Here is a 19,079-nt window from a genome sequence, read left to right as displayed (position 1 = left end):
AGCTACTTCTGAGTGGTTTGCTTTCCAACTCAGTGGTTAAAGGGACTTTGAAATCAGCCATGTGTTTAAAATATTGAACAAAGACTTAGATCTTGAAATGTGCATTTATCCTTTCACTTATTTTCTTAAATCATGAATTGACTACCACGTATGGATCCTGCCTGTACATCTGTTTTAGATGTGGGAATTTCTTTTAATTCCTTCATCATTTGAGTTAAACTCTCCATACTATGTCACATTTAGCTTGCAATATGCCAACAGACAGTGGAATAATTTTCTTTTGCAAATCTGATAAAAAATGAGCCGAGTCCTGTCCTTCTGTGGAACGTGCGTGAATGGTGGTATGGTGGAAGGTAGGGGGGTTCTTTAGAGAAAGCCAGAGCCTTGCTTAACCATGAATTTTGGAAGGAATTACAGAGCCTTCTACACACTGAACCCAATGTCATGAAAATTATTCAAATGCCTTCTTGGTGCCAAGGTCCATGCCCATTGAGTTCATTCCTGAGGGGCAAGAGAGTCCAGTCTCTGGTTCTTCATGCTAGAGTCTGGCCTCACGATTAATTCCACGTGTGTGACTGTGAGTGTCGGTGTGTGCGTAAGGCTCTCCTGCTGCTGCTGCTGCTGCTGCTGATTATAAATAACCATATTTATAATTTTGTCATACTTACTACGAGCCAGGCACTATGCCAGGTATTTTACATAAATGTTTAATTAAGCCTTCCCAGTAAGTCTGTTACATTGGATAAGTACTATTATTATTCCCATTTTATGGATGAATAAACTGAGGCTTAGAATGATAAAAGTCATCTGAACCAAAATTTATACACTCCAAAGTCTTGACCAATACCTGCCTACCATTCTGAACGTCTGTCGCTAAGCTAGAGTCTGAGGGAATGTTGCTCCAGGTTTGGGCTGTGGCTGGATTGGAGGGTGAGTTGAATGAGCCCTACCCAAGGACAACAACGGCAGCATCTCCCTCAAGATGGTGAATAATGAAAAATGCCCGTGGCCTGTATCCAAAAGGAAAGATCTACTCAGTTCTTAGAAAGGTCACTCCCAGGAGAAAATATAATGCTTTGAGTCCTTGTCCTAGATATGTATGAATGCAACATGACCTGTGGGGTCAGACACAACTTGGTTTTAATACTACCTCCCTTAATTACAATCTTGACCTGAGGCAAGGTACTCAAGTGTCCTTGAGCATCAATTTCTTCATCTGTAAAATGGAGATAAGAATAGTACATGTCGGGCTTCCCTGGTGGCGCAGTGATTGGGAGTCCGCCTGCCGATGCAGGGGACGCGGGTTCGTGCCCCGGTCCGGGAAGATCCCACGTGCCGCGGAGCGGCTGGGCCCGTGAGCCATGGCCGCTGAGCCTGCGCGTCCGGAGCCTGTGCTCCGCAACGGGAGAGGCCACAACAGTGAGAGGCCCTCGTACAGGAAAAAAAAAAAAAAAAAAAAAAAAAAAAAGAATAGTACATGTCTATTAATACCCAGTAGGGCTGTTATGAGACATCTGTTAGATAAAGCCCAGTGCTTGATTGCTAAAAAATCACTTCTATTTTTATTGTTGTTAGCCAAGCTCAGCCATCTCCACTCAAATACAGGGCCTGACTTGGCATCTTAATTATTTCTTACATGAATATTTCACTATTAACTTTTTATGCATTTTACCTAATATAAGATCTTTTACTCACTAATATTTCATTTTATTTTAAATGAGAAATAGGAACAAGAGAGATAAGAAACATTCCTCTCTCCAGTAAATCTACAAAGACCCCAAACAGATATCTATTAATCCTAAGAACTCACTGGAGATTTACCAGTCCACATTGACAATACTACCCCTACAGGCTCAAAAGAGTCTCAACATCAAATATTCAAGACAAGAGCACGGCTCAAGCCCAAAGAAGTTTCATGGTAGTTTCTGAAACACAGAGGCTTTCTGATTCCTAGGACCTTTTAGTACCTATGATAAGAAAGCTATGTCTGAAAGAGACCTCTCCAACCCTGGGAGATCTTTGATGTTGACCCAGCCCCCAGTATTATTGACTACGACGCCAAGAGCACATTCATTCTTGCAATCCTTTCATTATGTGAACCACACAAAATAAGCCAGCACTTCCAGAACCTTCTGTATTAAACTTCCTGGAAGAAGGGAGAAGAGAGGCCTCTTAACTAAGACCCAGTTAAATCCATTTTCTTCAAATACTGTTTAGGTCAAGTCTTACTACCTCCCGTCTCTTAACAGAAAGTCAAGGAGAATGTGGCAGGGGTTAGGTCAGTTCCAGCTGGGATGAAGAGCCATGTCTGCCTTAAAAGATGGTCCAGAATCTCCACTGACAGTCTCACAGTGCCTTAAACACTGGGCAGCAGGAGACACTCCTCCACAAGTATCTTGAGTCCAGGCCACGTGCTAGGAAGGGGCCCATGAAATCTCCTCTGTTTCTCCCCAGCACGATCATTAGCTACAGTGGGAGGACAGGAGACAATTCAAAGCAAACAAAAAGCAACACAAAGGTATTTTGATCCTTTTGTCCTGTGAATTTTTATCTTAGAGGTTATTTCCCTTAAGAATTCAGTCTCCTTCCTCAATTCTCATCTAGAAATACCAAGCCCATCAAGTAGTTAGGATGATATAGAGACAGGAGCAACAGCTAAGTCCCTTTGGGCGCCATATCAATTCCGCAGCTGAGGAGTTGGCCAAAGGCCTTAAACATACCCTTCCTCTTCCCTGGGCCTTGGTTTCCCAGAATCAAACATATATAGGCTGGAGTAAACGGCCATGAAAGTTAGCTCTGTTCAGTTCTGAGGCCTGAAGTTTCCATTTTCATTTTTGTTTTGTTTTTAAATAAATTAATTTATTACAGAATAACATGCATACGGAAAACTTCACACATCATAAATGTACAACTCCATGCATTTCACAAAGTGATCATACGTGTGTATCCAGTGCCCATCCCAAGAAACAGAACATAACCAGCACTCAAAAGCCTTCTTGTGCACTCCCTCAGTCACTTCCTAACAGGGGTAATCACTGTCATGAGTTCTAACACCATAGATTTGTTGTGCTTATTTGGACTTTATGGGATCATATGTTCTTTTCTCCTTTGTGCCTGGCTTCTTTCACTCAACATGTTGGTAAGATTTATCTTTGTCGTGGAGGTTACAATAGTTCATTGTCATTGCTCTAGAATATAACACTAGCCTTAGGTGTAATATTTGTGGTTTATACTAGATGTCCCCAATTTTGTCCTGTAACTTATGACCCACCATGATTGTCCTGCAAACAGAAGTAGAAAAACAGAAGAACCCACCTGAACTGCCTAAGAGAGTCTTTGTTAACTGCACCTTGGGGCCATGGATGCTATGCTCTTTCCAAATCCACAGGAGCCTTATGGTCAGAGAAGCTGAAAACAAAGTGTCAACAGCACCAAACTTACTTGAGCAGTACATTTTGTACTTACTACTATTCCGTAAGATTTATAAAGGTTAGACCTGAGGCCCCTCAGGAGTTTCTAAGCCAAAAAGACGACACTGATGCATAGAGAAATTATAGAGACACTGACGATAAGCCTAACATACAACTTAGTTTAAAGAAAAAACATTCAGTATAAATGAAAGAAAATAATTTATGTGCAAGAAGAAAGAAAAAGGCATTGTGCAGGGTTATGTCAGGTAAAATTGCTATCATTTTTTCAAACAATTAGTCTGAGAAGAACTCACAAGGAACACTGGAAAAGAAAGGTACAGGGTTGTAATCTCGGGATAATAAACTGGATAGAGTTAAAAAAATTTAGCCACATTTTTGAAAAAGGAAATAAAACCTTTCCTATTTAAGCAAATGATCAAACATAGAGGGTCATGAGGTTACTGGTGATGCAAAAAGGCAAGAGAAGTTCCAGAGCCATCATCCATATCCCTTGACAAGGCCAAGAGACCTTTTGGCATCAATATTTGATTTGGCAGCCAGCGTTGACACTGTTGGGACTCATCAGCCTGAAGAAAGGCTCTTCTATCGCCCAGATTTAAGGCAATGACTTAGCCTCACAAGCTTGGATTTTACCACAAAATACTCTGAACTGGGCTCCTAGTCTCCTACTGTGACTTCTTCCCTCCGTTCTCTGAAATGAAGCCTGAAGGATCTCCCCCAAATGCAAACTTAATCATGACATGCCTCCATTGAAAAGCCTTCCATGATTCTCTATTGCCCACTGGATAAAATCCAAATTCTCTATTGTGGCTTTCAGGGCTCTTGCGATCAACCTCTGTTTACCTTGCCCTGCCCATCTCTCACCATTCTCTAGCCATATGGAACTTCTTATAGCTCCCTTCACCTGGAACACTTTCCACCCCAGCGTTTGCCGGCCTCATTCTGCTTATCTTACAGGTCTCAGGGAACTGCTGGCTTCTCTGGAAAGGTTTCCTTGACGGCCTTACGGTGCCCCTGCAGCCTCCCACAGCACAGTAATCACAAATTGCTGTCCGGTTCCCTGTGGCAGACGTTCTGGTCAGTGCCTCACTCTCACCCCCTCAGCATTCACAACCACAGAATTTGCCAACAGAGTCCTACTGTGGAAACCTGCAACACCACCTGAAGGCTTCTTCTCAGCCTGCCCTGCACGTATAGGCCAGTATACCAAAAGCTCATGCTCCTGGAAGCGTCCCTCAGCTAAGGGTGGAATAAAGATGGAGAGTGACTATCTCAACTTTCTCCTCCTCCGGATAAGTTACTTGTTCCTAAATCCTTGCCTGAAGGCCTGTTTCTGGGGAAACCCAACCTGAGACACTGGCCCATCTCCCAGCCAGACTGTGAGCTCAGCAAAGCTAAGGACTGAGGTCTCTCGTTTGTCAGTGGGCATCCGCAGTGCCTGCCACATTCCTGGCACAGAGCAGATCAATGTTTTTTGACTAAATGGGATACAACACTCAATGAACACCTATTTCATTGTTGGTTTTCTATTTAAAGGAAAGATCGAGCCTAGCAAAGAGCACAGACTCTGGAGTCAAAAGACCTGGGTTCAATTTAAAAAATGAAATCCTCCACTTCTGATGAGTGGGACCTTGGGCGTGGGGGCATGGTGGGGGAAGGGGTACGACTACTGACTCTGCTCCTCTTCTGTCCAACAGGAGTCTTTAGGGGACTCAAAGAGAGCTTCTTAAAACTGGGGAGAGTTACACGTATGTAAATTGTCCTTATTTTAGGCATTTATGTAATTCTTTGTGACTAAGTAGGGGAAAAGAGATTTTATCCTAGATACCATAAACACTTGTGGTGGGAAGAGGAAGTTGATGAAACTGGGGGCTGGGTAAACACTTAATTCCATTTGGAGAGTCTTTTAGACGTTGAAATCTCTGTTTTAATAAAGATGGTATTTATTAAGGAAATATGATCAAGGAAGTAAAATAGGCTTTGAAAAGTCTAGGAATAATTGCTAAATATAAATAGACATAAAAAGATATGCCTATATTCCTCTCTCTCAGACTTGTAATGCACCATATCAAGTACAAACACTCTCAGTATGGTTCTTACTTTGTTTTTCTCCTTTAACAGCTTCAAAATTCCTAAACACAAATGGAGAAATGTCTGAGATTTTTTTTCCAGATTAAGCTAAAATCAAGTGTCATCTGTGCCTTCACACTGCTGTTTTTATTTCGTGAGACATGCCAAACCCTATATTACCCAACCAGACCACAATTTTGAATATAGGACTTAATAAAAGAGTAAGAATCAACAATTAGAATATGGCCTAAAACAGTGAAATTCTTAGTTGTGGTCAATACCGAACATCAATATGGAATAAATTGAACATTTTTTGACATCTTTTAAATTTAAGGACCCAAAAATAACTGTTTTGTTTTCTGGAGAGAGGCAAAGCGAGGAGTAGTTCACAGGGAAAACTCGGATTCTTCATCATATTGATTAGCACTCCGTAAGGGTAAAAAGTATGTGAAAATTATTCCCACAGAGTTCTCAAAGTTAGTGCTTCCAGGGCTGGGCTTTCTCTTCAGACCCTCACCCACGACTGTGTATCTTATGTATCCATGCACATGGAGGACATAAAATACATGTCAAACAAAATAAAGCAAGTTATTAAGTACAACAAAACCCTAAATCTTGGTGGAAGTCAACAGATAAACAGACTATAACAGTAGAATAGTCTAAATACACAATGCATAATTCATGGCTAACCCAAGGCTGGGCTTGGGCAATATTTCACTGACTCCCCTTGCAGTTTTTGAGGTTAAGACTGGGCAAATTGCACTGCCTTTGCTAACTCAGCAAAACTCTGGACAATCAAAAAAGAAAATCCCATCTCTTCTAATAAGGGGAGCAGGCAAGAAGGCAGAGGGTGGAGAGGGTGTTGTTTAGTTCTTGAAGCTAGACATTGAAAAGTTGTTGTGTACTAAGCTATCCACTATCTTTTTAATAGATAGTTTTATTGTGGACAAATGTTTACGTCTTCTTTAGGCTATTGTGCTCCTAAAATGAAGAGAGCTGACCAACCTCTTTCCCCACACTCCATCACCCGCCCCTGTGCTCAGTTCACAGTAGGCATCCAATAAACATTTGCTGAAGAAACTTCCTTTGATTTCCATTTGTTGTCCACTGGATGCAGCAATGAAGAGCACCCGTGAATATACAATGCCCAATAACAACAATAATGGAAACCTGAATAAAATTCAACATTTTCATGCAAATTGGAATCTTAGACAATTTCTCACATTTATCATTTCCCAAAATATAGGATGAACTAACAAATGAGTGTATATGATTTTCCCCAAGGCTGACAAGGCAAAACCAAGTCCTTGGCAGCTCTCCACTGGCCACAAATGAGGCTCTGTACTGCTAAGGACCACCAAGTCTTCCAGAGGCTAGAAAGCTGAATGGGTTGTGGGATACCATGTAGAGTGCATTGTCATTTTTGGCAATTAAGAAATAAGAGAGGAAAGGCAAGTGTCAAGTCATCACCAGCAAAAGTTCATGTCTTACTGGTACATGGGCAAACCATGCTTGGTAGTGCTACAAGTCTGAGCCTTGGGCAGTAAATGGATATGTCCACATAATAATAGAATTTAAAAGAATGCTGTGAACACAAAAAGGTGAGAACTACCCGATTAGCCTTTCTAAGCTAATGGATTTAACCAATCTTTAACATCTTCATTTGAGTACATTTCAGTTGATTGTTTGCTAATCAAAAACCCAGGTGAATAGTCCAATTACAGAATACCTGTGTCTTAGAGTGTCTATAGGACTGTTTTTGCCTAAGAGTGAGCAGAAAAGATACTGGGCCTGCCGTGAAGAAGGTTTCCTTCACGATTTAAATGTGTAAAGGGGTAGTAGGAGACCAAAAAACTGTGTTTTGATTGTTATACAAGTCATGTTAGTTTGACATGTTGATTATATAAATATAATGATAAAATAATATTGTTAACAAAACATTAAAATGAAAAACAAGTAGAAAAGCCTAGATAAAGCAGAAATAATTTACACTGAATGTGATGAAAGGGCTAACACTATTCTTCCTGTGAATAACCATATAATTTAGGGTCTCTGTCTGCACTTAGCCAAATTACTGAAAACCTTACTACATCATTAATGAATAAAGAGAAAGGCAGACTAACAGAAGAACTTGAGTGCTAGCTCAGAACTTTCAAAACATTTAGAAGATGGTGGTGACTGGAAATCTTTTAATACGTGATATGCCCAAGCAAAAATCCATGGGGAAATGCCTAGGTATAGGAATAATTCCAGATCTCTGTAACATAGGCAAACAAATTAGAATGTCTCTCTATACCTTTGAAATATGTACTGAAAGCAAAACCATGTACCTTTTACAATATGGAAATAAAAAACAGTACTCTCATGTTATGGTACCAGCTTTTACTGGGGGTTGTTGCAGGAGACAGCTCTATGAAAACCACATCTGCATTTGCTGGAAAGGGCTGTTGAGGGCATTAACCATTATGTGGTTCAATATTCCTATAGAAAATCACACACAAGAAACTGTTTTTAATATCTGGTGCCAGGAAAATCTCTATCTCCAGGAGCTGGTCCATTTCCTCCTTTCTAATAACAAAAATGGTACAATTTATCCCATTTCCCTTTTTGCCCTGCCTGCCAGGGAGTTCAGGGCCAAACTTGATGACCAATCATAGTAATCAGAATGGACTTTGTGGTTAGCAGAGTTACTTCCTCCAGGTTTTCAAGGCTTTCATTTTCAATTTTTATTTTTTATTAATCATGGTGTGTGTGTGTGTGTGTGTGTGTGTGTGTGTGTGTGTGTGTGTATGCACACACTTGAAGACATGGGCTTTATTGTAACTTCAATTCCTATTTGGAAAATGATGAATTATGTTTACTGCATAAAAGTAAAAGATCCAGGAAGATGTAAAAATATGCTTTTTTTTAGTACAGATAGTTTTCGCACACATGTGTGTGAGCCTAAGTATCTTGTATTTCTCTCTGGGAACAACCACTTCTACATAAGTTAAGTGCTAGTCAGTGTTACACCCAGACAAGTTTTATTCTGTTTATGGATTATTTCTTTGACAAAGTTATATATTCTTATTTACAGTTGATGCTTTTCAGAGAATTAACACATAATTCTGCAAAACTGTGTTAAACTCACGGTTATCAATGAAGTCCTTAAAGCTGGCTCTCATGGTTTGGCTGAACTCACAGAATCACTGCACAGAATTCATTTATGTTACGTATACCAAATGTTTGAAATGGACCATCATGTCATTTTCACTTTGCTTCAATGTTTTCTTTTTTCTTAAGCAATACATATGAAATTAATGGTTGATTTGTTTCAAATGGTCTATTTTCCTGCCCTGAGTCTGTTCTATTAGCCAGCTTACATTTAAACATATTTTAGTCATATAGGTTTTTCCACTGACTAATAAGCAAAATACAGCTTTACAAAATCCCAAGAAAAGTACATTAACTTTCTTTCAAATTGTTGTTTTAAAAAAGTGTTCCACATTGAATTCCCAAGCTTGGGACAGACCGGAAAGATCCCATGAGTTTTTAAACCATATTCATTTCCCTGAGCATGGGGGCTCTGCCTCCTGGATGGTACAATGCATTCAGTCCTCCTGTCAGTTAGAATTTAGGAAGTCATTTCTCTTTAATGGTTGCCAGACCTCCTGGATAAGCTGGGGCACTTTGCTTTGCCCTGGATCTCCACTGAGAATGGAACCTTCCTACTTACTTTCCCTTTCACCACCATAAGAACACTGGGATCCTGCTGGCATAAAACTGTTTTGACCCCTGAATCATAAAGCTGTACCTTAACAGTGAGATTGTTTGCAATTAAGTAACCGATCCTTTTCCTATTTAACTTGAGTCAGTTCATTTGATACTAACACCAGGCTTCTGTAAGCCCACCTCTCCACCCCCCACCTCTTACTCCCTTGACAGGTCTCCAAGAGTATCTGGGCAACTTTGTTCTTCAACTCTGCACATAACAAGAAACCAAGAGGCCACAGAGGGACTGGAGATCAGCACAGGGCCTGGAATCAGACAGACCCACCTCAGATTGAATCTGGGGTCTGACACTTACTAGCTACACGACTTTGGGTAAGTTACTTTGGTGGAACCTAAGTCTCTTCATCTGTAAAAGGTAGATACTAGTAACAGTACCTGCCTCACAGGATTGCTTCATTCATTTGGCAAACAATTACCCAGAATACCTACTATTTGCCAGGAACTGTGCTGGGCTCTAGATACACAGTCAGAATATACATGGATCCTGCCCTCATAGAAAATACATAGTTACAAATTTCTGTCAGTGCTCTAAAACAAAATGACAGAATTCTTTGGCAAGTATCAATGAGAAGTGGAGGGAAATGGCTTTACAGAGGGAAATCAAGGAAATCCTCTTGAGCAGGAGGCATTAAGGTTATGATCTGAAGCTATAATGGAGGAAGCAGACACAGGGCATGTGGAAGGGCATTCCAGGAAGGGGAACTGCATGTGTAAAAGCCCTTAGCACGCAAAGCCTGGCTTTTCTGAGAAAGAAAGTAGACCACTGTGTCTTTGGTGGACTTGTAAGAAGGCAGAACCTTCAAAACAAAGTTGGTGAATATCAGTGAAGATTCAATATGCAAAACAAACAAACAAACAAAAAAACCAAAAATAACCCCCATGATCCAGAGTTTAGAATAGATCAGGTGTCAGTAAACTACAGCTCATGGGCCCACTGCCTATTTCTGTAATCAAAGTTCCAATGGAACACAGCCACATTCATTTGTTTATGTATTTCTATGGCTGCTTTCACACTACAACAGCAGAACTGAGTAGCTGCAACAGACCTGAAAGTCTAAAATATTTACTATCTGGTCCTTTAAGAAAAAGGTTGCCAACTCTGAGACAGAGTAATCCTCAATAAATGTTTAAATATAACAACAACAACAAAGTAAGCCCAGACTGTATGATTCCACTATATGACATTCTAGAAAAGGAAAAATTATGAAGACAGTGAAAAGATCAGTGGTTGCCAAGGGTTAGGAAGAGCTAGGAATGAATAGGCTGAGCACAGAGGATTTTAGGACAGTGCAACTACTCAGTACGATACTCTAATGGTAGATATATGTCGTTATAAATTTGTCCAAGCCCAAAGTGTGTACAATACCAAGAATGGACCCTAAAGTAAACTACGGACTCTGTGTGATCATGATGTGTCAATGTAAGTTCATCAGCTGTAGCAAATGTAGAACTCTGGTGGGAGGTATTGATAATGGAGGAAGCTATGCATGTGTGAGGGCAGGGAGTATACGGAAATTTTCTGTACCTTTCACTCAATTTCGCTGTAAACCTAAAACTGCTCTAAAAAGAAAAGCCTATTTTTTTTAAGTAATATGATCTTCAGAAGCAACACTTAATTGCTACAAAAAAAGTGGGGGGAGGGGAAGGTAATTTCCTCTGTAATTCAGGCCCAAACCTACTTTTTCTTGGATTCCACATAAAATACAGCAACTCAAATAAAGTCTCCTCTGAATATCAAGATGTGAATAAATGTAAATTTTAAGTAAAAAAAAAAAAAGAAAAAATGGTAAACCATCTTGCATATCCTTGGTAATCCGTAATGGGATTTCACTTGAAAATCTTAGGGAGATGGGTTAAACTGAAAATCCTGGAAAACCTACAATGCAGCAATATTGTAAAATTAAGATTGACAGACAAAATATTTAAAGATTTTTAAGAAATTATTTCTATTGATAGTGTGTGCACATTGGGCATATGAAATAAGAAACTTCTGCTTCCAGCATCATGGCTGACTATGATGCTATGAAGGGCCCTTTCAAAACATAATTTTTATTGCATTGTTGGGCTCATGGGAAGTAAGGAAAACCTCTAAAGGACTAAAATAAACAAACAAAACTCCAAAACTGAGCTGAAACCAGAATAGTGTGCTGAAAGCCCACATAAATAGCAGGGGTTGCTCTGAGAGCAAATAGCAAGGTCACCTGTACAACTGAGAGACTAATCCAGTGGCAAGTTGGAGGGGCTTAACCTGAAAGCCCTGATTAAACCAGGATTATTAAAAGAACTAAGTGGTCCTAGATTAGTAGCAGCCCTTGCTCCCAGAAGAGGCCAAAACAAATTTTCTCTGGAGAAAAGAATCTCTATTTTAGTCACTTATGGCTCCCACTAATATTTGCCATTTATAAATCCACAAAGATTACCAAGCATAAAAGGAAACTAATCATCAACGAGGGAAAGACAGTAGAATTACCTGAGAATAAGTGTGAATTTACATATACATACATAATGGCTTCAGATATTGTAATTATTAACTATAGACTATAAAATAGCTGTTTATAAAATGCTTAAATAAATAAAAGAATTAAATAAAAAAAGCATGCAAAAAGAAACTAGGAAGATTTGGAAAATCCAAACTAAACTCTGGACTTTGGAGGACAAAAAAATATAATTGTTAATCTAAAAAACTCAATGATGAGCTAGTTTGCAAGGCAGAAATACAGACACAGATGTAGAGAATAAATGTATGGCCACCAAGAGGGGAAAGCAGGGTATGGGAGGGGTGGGATGAATTGGGAGATTGGGATTGACATATATACACTAATATGTATAAAATAGATAACTAATAAGAACCTGCTGTATAAAAAATAAATTAAATTAAATTAAAAAAACACTCAATGATATGCTGAGAAACAACAAAAACAAAAAAACCTCAATGAATGGGTTTAGTCACAGATTAGAGAGTACTGAAGAGAGAATGGTTGAACTAGAAGGAATAAATAGAGAAATAACCCAGAATACAGCTCAGAGAGACTAGAAGAGGGAAAGTGAGTCTGGGATGTTAAGCAGTATGGAGGACAGACACACATGTAATTAGAGTCCCATAAAGAGAGACACAAATGGTAGGTGATATGTGAAGAGAGAACAGCTGAGAACTATACAGAATGGGTGAAAGATATGAATTCATACATATAGGAAGCAGAATAAATAAAATAAAATTTACATCCGTACATTGTAGCAAGAGTAAAAACAATCACAGAGGAAAGCTAGTCACTCATAATTAGCCAGATAGCACACGTTTCCAGAGCAACAGCAGAACCTTGAAGTTAGTGAAACAATATATGGTTGAGAGAAAACAACTTTCTACCTGAAACCAGTTGATTCAAGAATGAGGGTGAAATAAAAACATTTTCAGAGAAACAAAAATTGAAGAGTTTATCACCAACAGATCTACACCAAAAGAACTTCTAAAAGTATAAAGAATTATAAGCCAAGGGGGGGGACCTTCAAGATGGCGGAGGAGTAAGATGTGGAGATCGCCTTCCTCCCCACAAATACATCAGAAATCCATCTACATGTGGAACAACTCCTACAGAACACCTACTGAACGCCGGCAGAAGACCTCAGACTTCCCAAAAGGCAAGAAACTACCCACATAACTGGGTAGGGCAAAAGAAAAAAGGAAAAAGAGAGACAGAAGAGTAGAGATGGGACCTGCACCTCTGGGAGGGAGCTGTGAAGGAGGAAAAGTTTCCACACACTAGGAAGCCCCTTCACTGGTGGAGACGGGGGGTGGTGGTGGGGAAGCTTCACAGCCACGGAGAAGAGCACAGCAACAGGGGTGCGGAGGGCAAAGTGGAGAGATTCCTGCACAGAGGATTGGTGCCGACCAGCACTCACCAGCCTGAGAGGCTTGTCTGCTCATCCACCGGGGACAGTGGGGGCTGGGAGCTGAGGCTCCAGCTTCGGAGGTCAGATCCCAGGGAGAGGGATCTGAACACAGCCTGAAGGGGGCCAGTGCACCACAGCTAGCCGGGAGGGAGTCCAGGAAAAAGTCTGCAACTGCCTAAGAGGCAAGAGACCATTGTTTCGGAGTGCGTAAGGGGAGGGGATTCAGAGCACCGCCTAAATGAGCTCTAGAGATGGGTGTGAGCCGCGGCTATCAGCGTGGACACCAGAGATGGGCATGAAACGCTAAGGCTGCTGCTGCAGCCACCAAGAAACCTGTGTGCAAGCACAGGTCACTATCCACACCACCCCACCCAGAAGCCTGTGCAGCCCGCCACTGCCAGGGTCCCATGATCCAGGGACAACTTCCCCGCGAGAACAGACAGTGTGCCTCAGGCTGTTGTAACATCACGCTGGCCTCTGCCGCTGCAGGCTCACCCCACATTCTGTACCCCTCCCTCACCCCGGCCTGAGTGAGCCAGAGTCCCCTAATCAGCTGCTACTTCAACCCCGTCCTGTCTGAGTGAAGAACAGACTCCCTCCGGCGACCTACACGCAGAGGCAGGGCCAAATCCAAAGCTGAACCCTGGGAGCTGTGCGTACAAAGAAGAGAAAGGGAAATCTCTCCCAGCACCCTCAGGAGCAGAGGATTAAATGTCCACAATCAACTTGATGTACGCTGCATCTCTGGAATACCTGAATAGAAAATGAATCATCCCAAAATTGAGGCAGTGGATATTGGGAGCAACTGTAGACTGGGGTCTAGCTTTCTGCATCTAGTTTGTTTCTGGTTTTATGTTTATCTTAGTTTAGTATTTAGAGTTTATTATCATTGGGAGATTTGTTTATTGATTTGGTGGTTCTTTTCCATTTTTTTTCCTTTTTATATATAGATATATATATATTTTTTTTCCTTTTTCTCTTTTTGTGAGTGTGTATGTGTATGCTTCTTTGTGGGTTTGTCTGTATAGCTTTGTTTTTACCACTTGTCTCAGGGTTCTGTCTGTCCGGTTTTTTTTTTCTTATTATTATAGTTTTTAGCACTTGCTATCATTGGTGGATTTGTTTTTTGGTTTGGTTGCTCCCTTCTTTCTTTTTCTAATTACTTTCATTTTTTTATTTTAAATAATTTTTTATTTTAATAACTTTACTTTATTTTATTTTATGTTTCTTTCTTTCTTTTTTATCCCTTTTTTTCTGAGCTGTGTGCCTGACAGGGACTTGGTGCTCTGATTGGGTGTCAGGCCTGTGTCTCTGACGTGGGAGTGCCAAGTTCAGGACACTGGTCCATCAGAGACCTCCTGGCTCCATGTAATATCAAATGGTGAAAGCTCTCTCAGAGATCTCCGTCTCAACACTAAGATCCAGTTCCACTCAACAACCAGCAAACTACAGTGCTGGACATCCTATGCCAAACAACTAGCAAGACAGGAACACAACTCCACCCATTACCAGAGAGGCTGCCTAAAATCATAATAAGGTCACAGACACCCCAAAACACACCACTGGACACAGTCCTACCCACCAGAAAGACAAGATCCAGCCTCATCTATCAGAACACAGGCACCAGTCCCCTCCACCAGGAAGCCTACACAACCCACTGAACTAACCTTACCCACTGGGGGCAGACACCAAAAACAACGGAAACTACAATGAGATATCACTTCACACTGGTCAGAATGGCCAACATCAAAAAATCTAGAAACAGTAAATGCTGGAGAGGGTGTGGAGAAAAGGGAACACTCTTGCACTGTTGGTGGGAATGCAAATTGATAGAGCCACTATGGAGAACAGTATGGAGGTTCCTTAAAAAACTAAAAATAGAATTACCATACGGCCCAGCAATCCCACTACTGGGCATATACCCTGAGAAAACCATAATTGAAAAAGAGTCATGTACCAAAATGTTCATTGCAGCTCTATTTACAACAGCCAAGACATGGAAGCAAACTAAGTGTCCATCAACAGATGAAAGGATAAAGAAGTTGTGGCACATATATACAATGGAATATTACTCAGCCACAAAAAGAAATGAAATTGAGTTATTTGTAGTGAGGTGGATGGACCCAGGGTCTGTCATACAGAGTGAAGTAAGTCAGAAAGAGAAAAACAAATACTGTATGTTAACATGTATATATGGAATCTAAGAAAAAAAAAAAAGGTCATGAAGAACCTAGGGGTAAGACAGGAATAAAGACACAGACCTACTAGAGAATGGACTTGAGGATGTGGGGAGGGGGAAGGGTAAGCTGTGACAAAGTGAGAGAGTGGCATGGACATATAACACTACCAAACGTAAAATAGATAGCTAGTGGGAAGCAGCTGCATAGCACAGGGAGATCAGCTCAGTGGTTTGTGACCACCTAGAGTGGTGAGATAGGGAGGGTGGGAGGGAGGGAGACACAAGAGGGAAGAGATATGAGAACATATGTATATGTATAACTGATTCACTTTGTTATAAAGCAGAAACTAACACACCATTGTAAAGCAGTTATACTCCAATAAAGATGTTAAAAAATATATCTAGGGAATTCTCTGGTAGTTCAGTGGTTAGGGCTTCATGCTTCCACTTCAGGGGGCACAGGTTAGATACCTGATCAGGGGACTAAGATCCTGCAAGCTGTGCGGCATGGCCAAAAAACTAAATAAATTTAAAAAATAAAAATACCTAATTTCTTTATTAAAAAAACAATTAAGAAAATGGTAATAGGAACATACATATCGATAACTACCTTAAATGTAAATGGATTAAATACTCCAACCAAAAGACAAAGACTGGTTGAATGGATACAAAAACAAGACCTGTATATATGCTCTCTACAAGAGACACACTTCAGACCTAGGGATGCATACAGACTGAAAGTGAGGGGATGGAAAAACATATTCCATGCAATGGAAATGAAAAGAAATCTGGAGTAGCAATTCTCACATCGGAAAAAAATAGACTTTAAAATAAAGACTATTACAAGAGACAAAGAAAGACACTACACTCGGAGGCTTCCTAAGAGAGAGGGAGAAGGATGGCGGCAGTAATAATGGATCATCTGGGTGCATTATGGATGTAGAATCTGAGGGGGAAGCTGGTCTTGGGGAAGTCTACCATTCTCGAAGACAAAGTACAGCAAAGACAAGATGTGGTATTTGGCAAAACTGATACGAGGAATGTCCACTGACCAGGCTCTGGCTCAGCTGGAATTCAGTGACAAAAAAGGGGCCCAGATAATTAAAGAGGTTCTCTTAGAAGTACAAGACAGGTCAGTGAGAGACCACACACAGTGTGGAAATCAGATCCAATTTATATATAGCTGAGTCCACCTCAGGGCGAGGCCAGTACCTGAAATGCATCCAGCACCACGGCAGAGGTTGCTTTGGAATTATGGAGAAGGTTTTTTGCCATTATTTTGTGAAGTTGGTGGAAGGCCCTCTACCTCCACCTGAGGCACCAAAGACAGCAGTCGCCCATGCCAAAGAGTATATCCAGGAGCTTCGCAACCAGACCATCATTCACACTCTATGATGGGGGTATTAAGACTCCACAGTGTACATATTTTACCATTTATTTCCTAAAACCAACAAAAATTAAAGACAGACGCTTCTTACGATTTGTCATTGAATTACTGAAATATGAAGTACAACTGCTAGTTTTACATGAATATTTATAAAGCTCTGCCCATCTCTCTTGAGCCTCTGGGTATATTTTTTGTATTGGCAACTAGGAAGGAGAAGTCAGCTTTAAATGTAGTGACACACTATATAATTCAGAAGGCTTTTTTGAGTGCTGTTTGAAGGCAATGTTAGCTTTCTAGCTTGTGCCCTGCAGGTGGCAGTTTTGATACTGGACTTGAGTAGAAAGTTATAGGATAAAAAAGCTTGTCCTTATTATTTCACTTGATTTCTCTCCTGGAACTGGGGGAGGGGGTGGTAGAGGGGAGCATCCCTGCACATTGTTTCAGTGTAGTATTTTAGGGCATTCTGTAGTTCAGTTTTTCCTTTCACTGTTGGCATAGGCCAGTGGACGACAGATTATATTTTCCTTTACTGTTTTAGTAGTAACTTGAAACTACAGGAGTTTATTAGATATATTAATCTAAAACTCCAAAAACCATTTAACTTAGAATGCTTTATTTTGCTTAAATAATGACTATTTTTATGTCTCTTACCAATAATGTTTGCTATTGCTTGGCTGTCTAGTTTAGGATTGATTCATTTTTCAGAGTGAATTCAATTACGGAGAGAGAAATTGAACCAGTCTCAGCCTTGCACTCTAAAATAATTGATATGTTTAGGACATTCCACCTGAAAGTGGAAAAATACACTTTCTTCTCAAGTGCACATGGAACGTTCTCCAGAATAGACCACATCTTGGGTCACAAATCAAGCCTTGGAAAATTTAAGAAAACTGAAATCATATCAAGCATCTTTTCCGGCCACAACACCATGAGATTAGAAATGACTTACAAGACAAAAACAGTAAAAAACACAAATACATGGAGGCTAAACAGTGTGCTGCTAAATAACTAAGTGATCACTGAAGAAACCAAAGAGGAAATCAAAAAAATACCTAGAGACAAATGACAACAAAAACACAACAATCCAAAACCTATGGGACGCAGCAAAAGCAGTTCTAAGAGGGAAGTTCATAGCAATTCAAGCTCACCTCAAGAAACAAGAAAAATCTCAAATAAACCATGTAACCTTACACCTAAAGCAACTAGAAAAAGAAGAACAAAGAAAACCCAAAGCTAGCAGAAGGAAAGAAATCACAAAGATCAGAGCAGAAATAAATGAAATAGAAACAAAGAAAGCAATACCAAAGATCAATAAAACTAAAAGCTGGTTCATTGAGAAGATAAACAAAATCGACAAACCTTTAGCCAGATTCATCAAGAAAAAAAAGGGAGAGGATGCAAATCAATAGAATTAGAAATGAAAAAGAAGAAGTTACAACAGACACTGCAGAAATACAAAGCATCCTAAGAGACTACTACATCTCTATTCCAATAAAATGAACAACCTGGAAGAAATGGACAAATTTTTGGAAAACTACAACCTTCCAAGATTGAACCAGGAAGAATTAGAAAATATAAACAGACCAATCACAGGAATGAAATTGAAACTGCAATTAAAAATCTTCCAACAAACTAAAGTCCAGGACCAGATGGCTTCACAGGCGAACTCGATCAAACATTTAGAGAAGGGTTAACACTTATCCCTGTCAAACTCTTCCAAAAAATTACAGAGGGAAGAACACTCCCAAACTTGTTCTACAAGGCCACCATCACCCTGATACCCAAACCAGACAAAGATATCACAAAAAAGAAAATTATAGACCAATATCACTGATGAACATAGACACAAAAATCCTCAACAAAATACTAGCAAACAGAACCCAACAACACATTAAAAGGATCATACACCATGATCAAGTGGGATTTATCCCAGGGATTCTTCAGTAAATGCAAAACAATCAGTGTGATACACCATATGAACAAATTAAAGAATAAAAACCATATGATCGTCTCAATAGATACAAAAGAAGCTTTTGACACAATTCAACACCCATTTATGATAAAAGTCTCCAGAAAGTGTGCATAGAGGGAACCTACCTCAACATAATAAAAACTATATACAACAAACGCACAGCAAATATCATTCTCAATGGTGAAAAACTGAAAGCATTTCCTCTAAGATCAGGAACAAGACAAGGATGTCCACTCTTGCCACTATTATTCAACATGGTATTAGTAGTCCTAGCCACAGCAATCAGAGAAGAAAAAGAAATAAAACGAATACAAATTGGTAAAGAAGTAAAACTGTCACCGTTTGCCAGTGACATGATACTATACATAGAAAATCCTAAAG

At 40.0% G+C, this 19,079-nt stretch overlaps 1 protein-coding gene and 1 pseudogene across 1 annotated transcript in view; one reads left to right on the top strand and one right to left on the bottom strand.

Moving 5' to 3' along the window:
* Positions 1-19,079, bottom strand: part of ERC2 (ELKS/RAB6-interacting/CAST family member 2) — a 1,048,627-nt gene that overhangs the window by 285,727 nt on the left and 743,821 nt on the right. The gene's annotated exons all lie outside the window — the stretch shown is intronic.
* LOC116761607 lies at positions 16,238-16,734 on the top strand (annotated as a pseudogene).

Source organism: Phocoena sinus, chromosome 11, assembly GCF_008692025.1.
Source record: "Phocoena sinus isolate mPhoSin1 chromosome 11, mPhoSin1.pri, whole genome shotgun sequence".
Taxonomy (NCBI): Eukaryota; Metazoa; Chordata; class Mammalia; order Artiodactyla; family Phocoenidae; genus Phocoena; species Phocoena sinus.
Note: the sequence above shows the minus strand (reverse complement) of the source record. Positions and strands in the feature narration are given on the sequence as shown.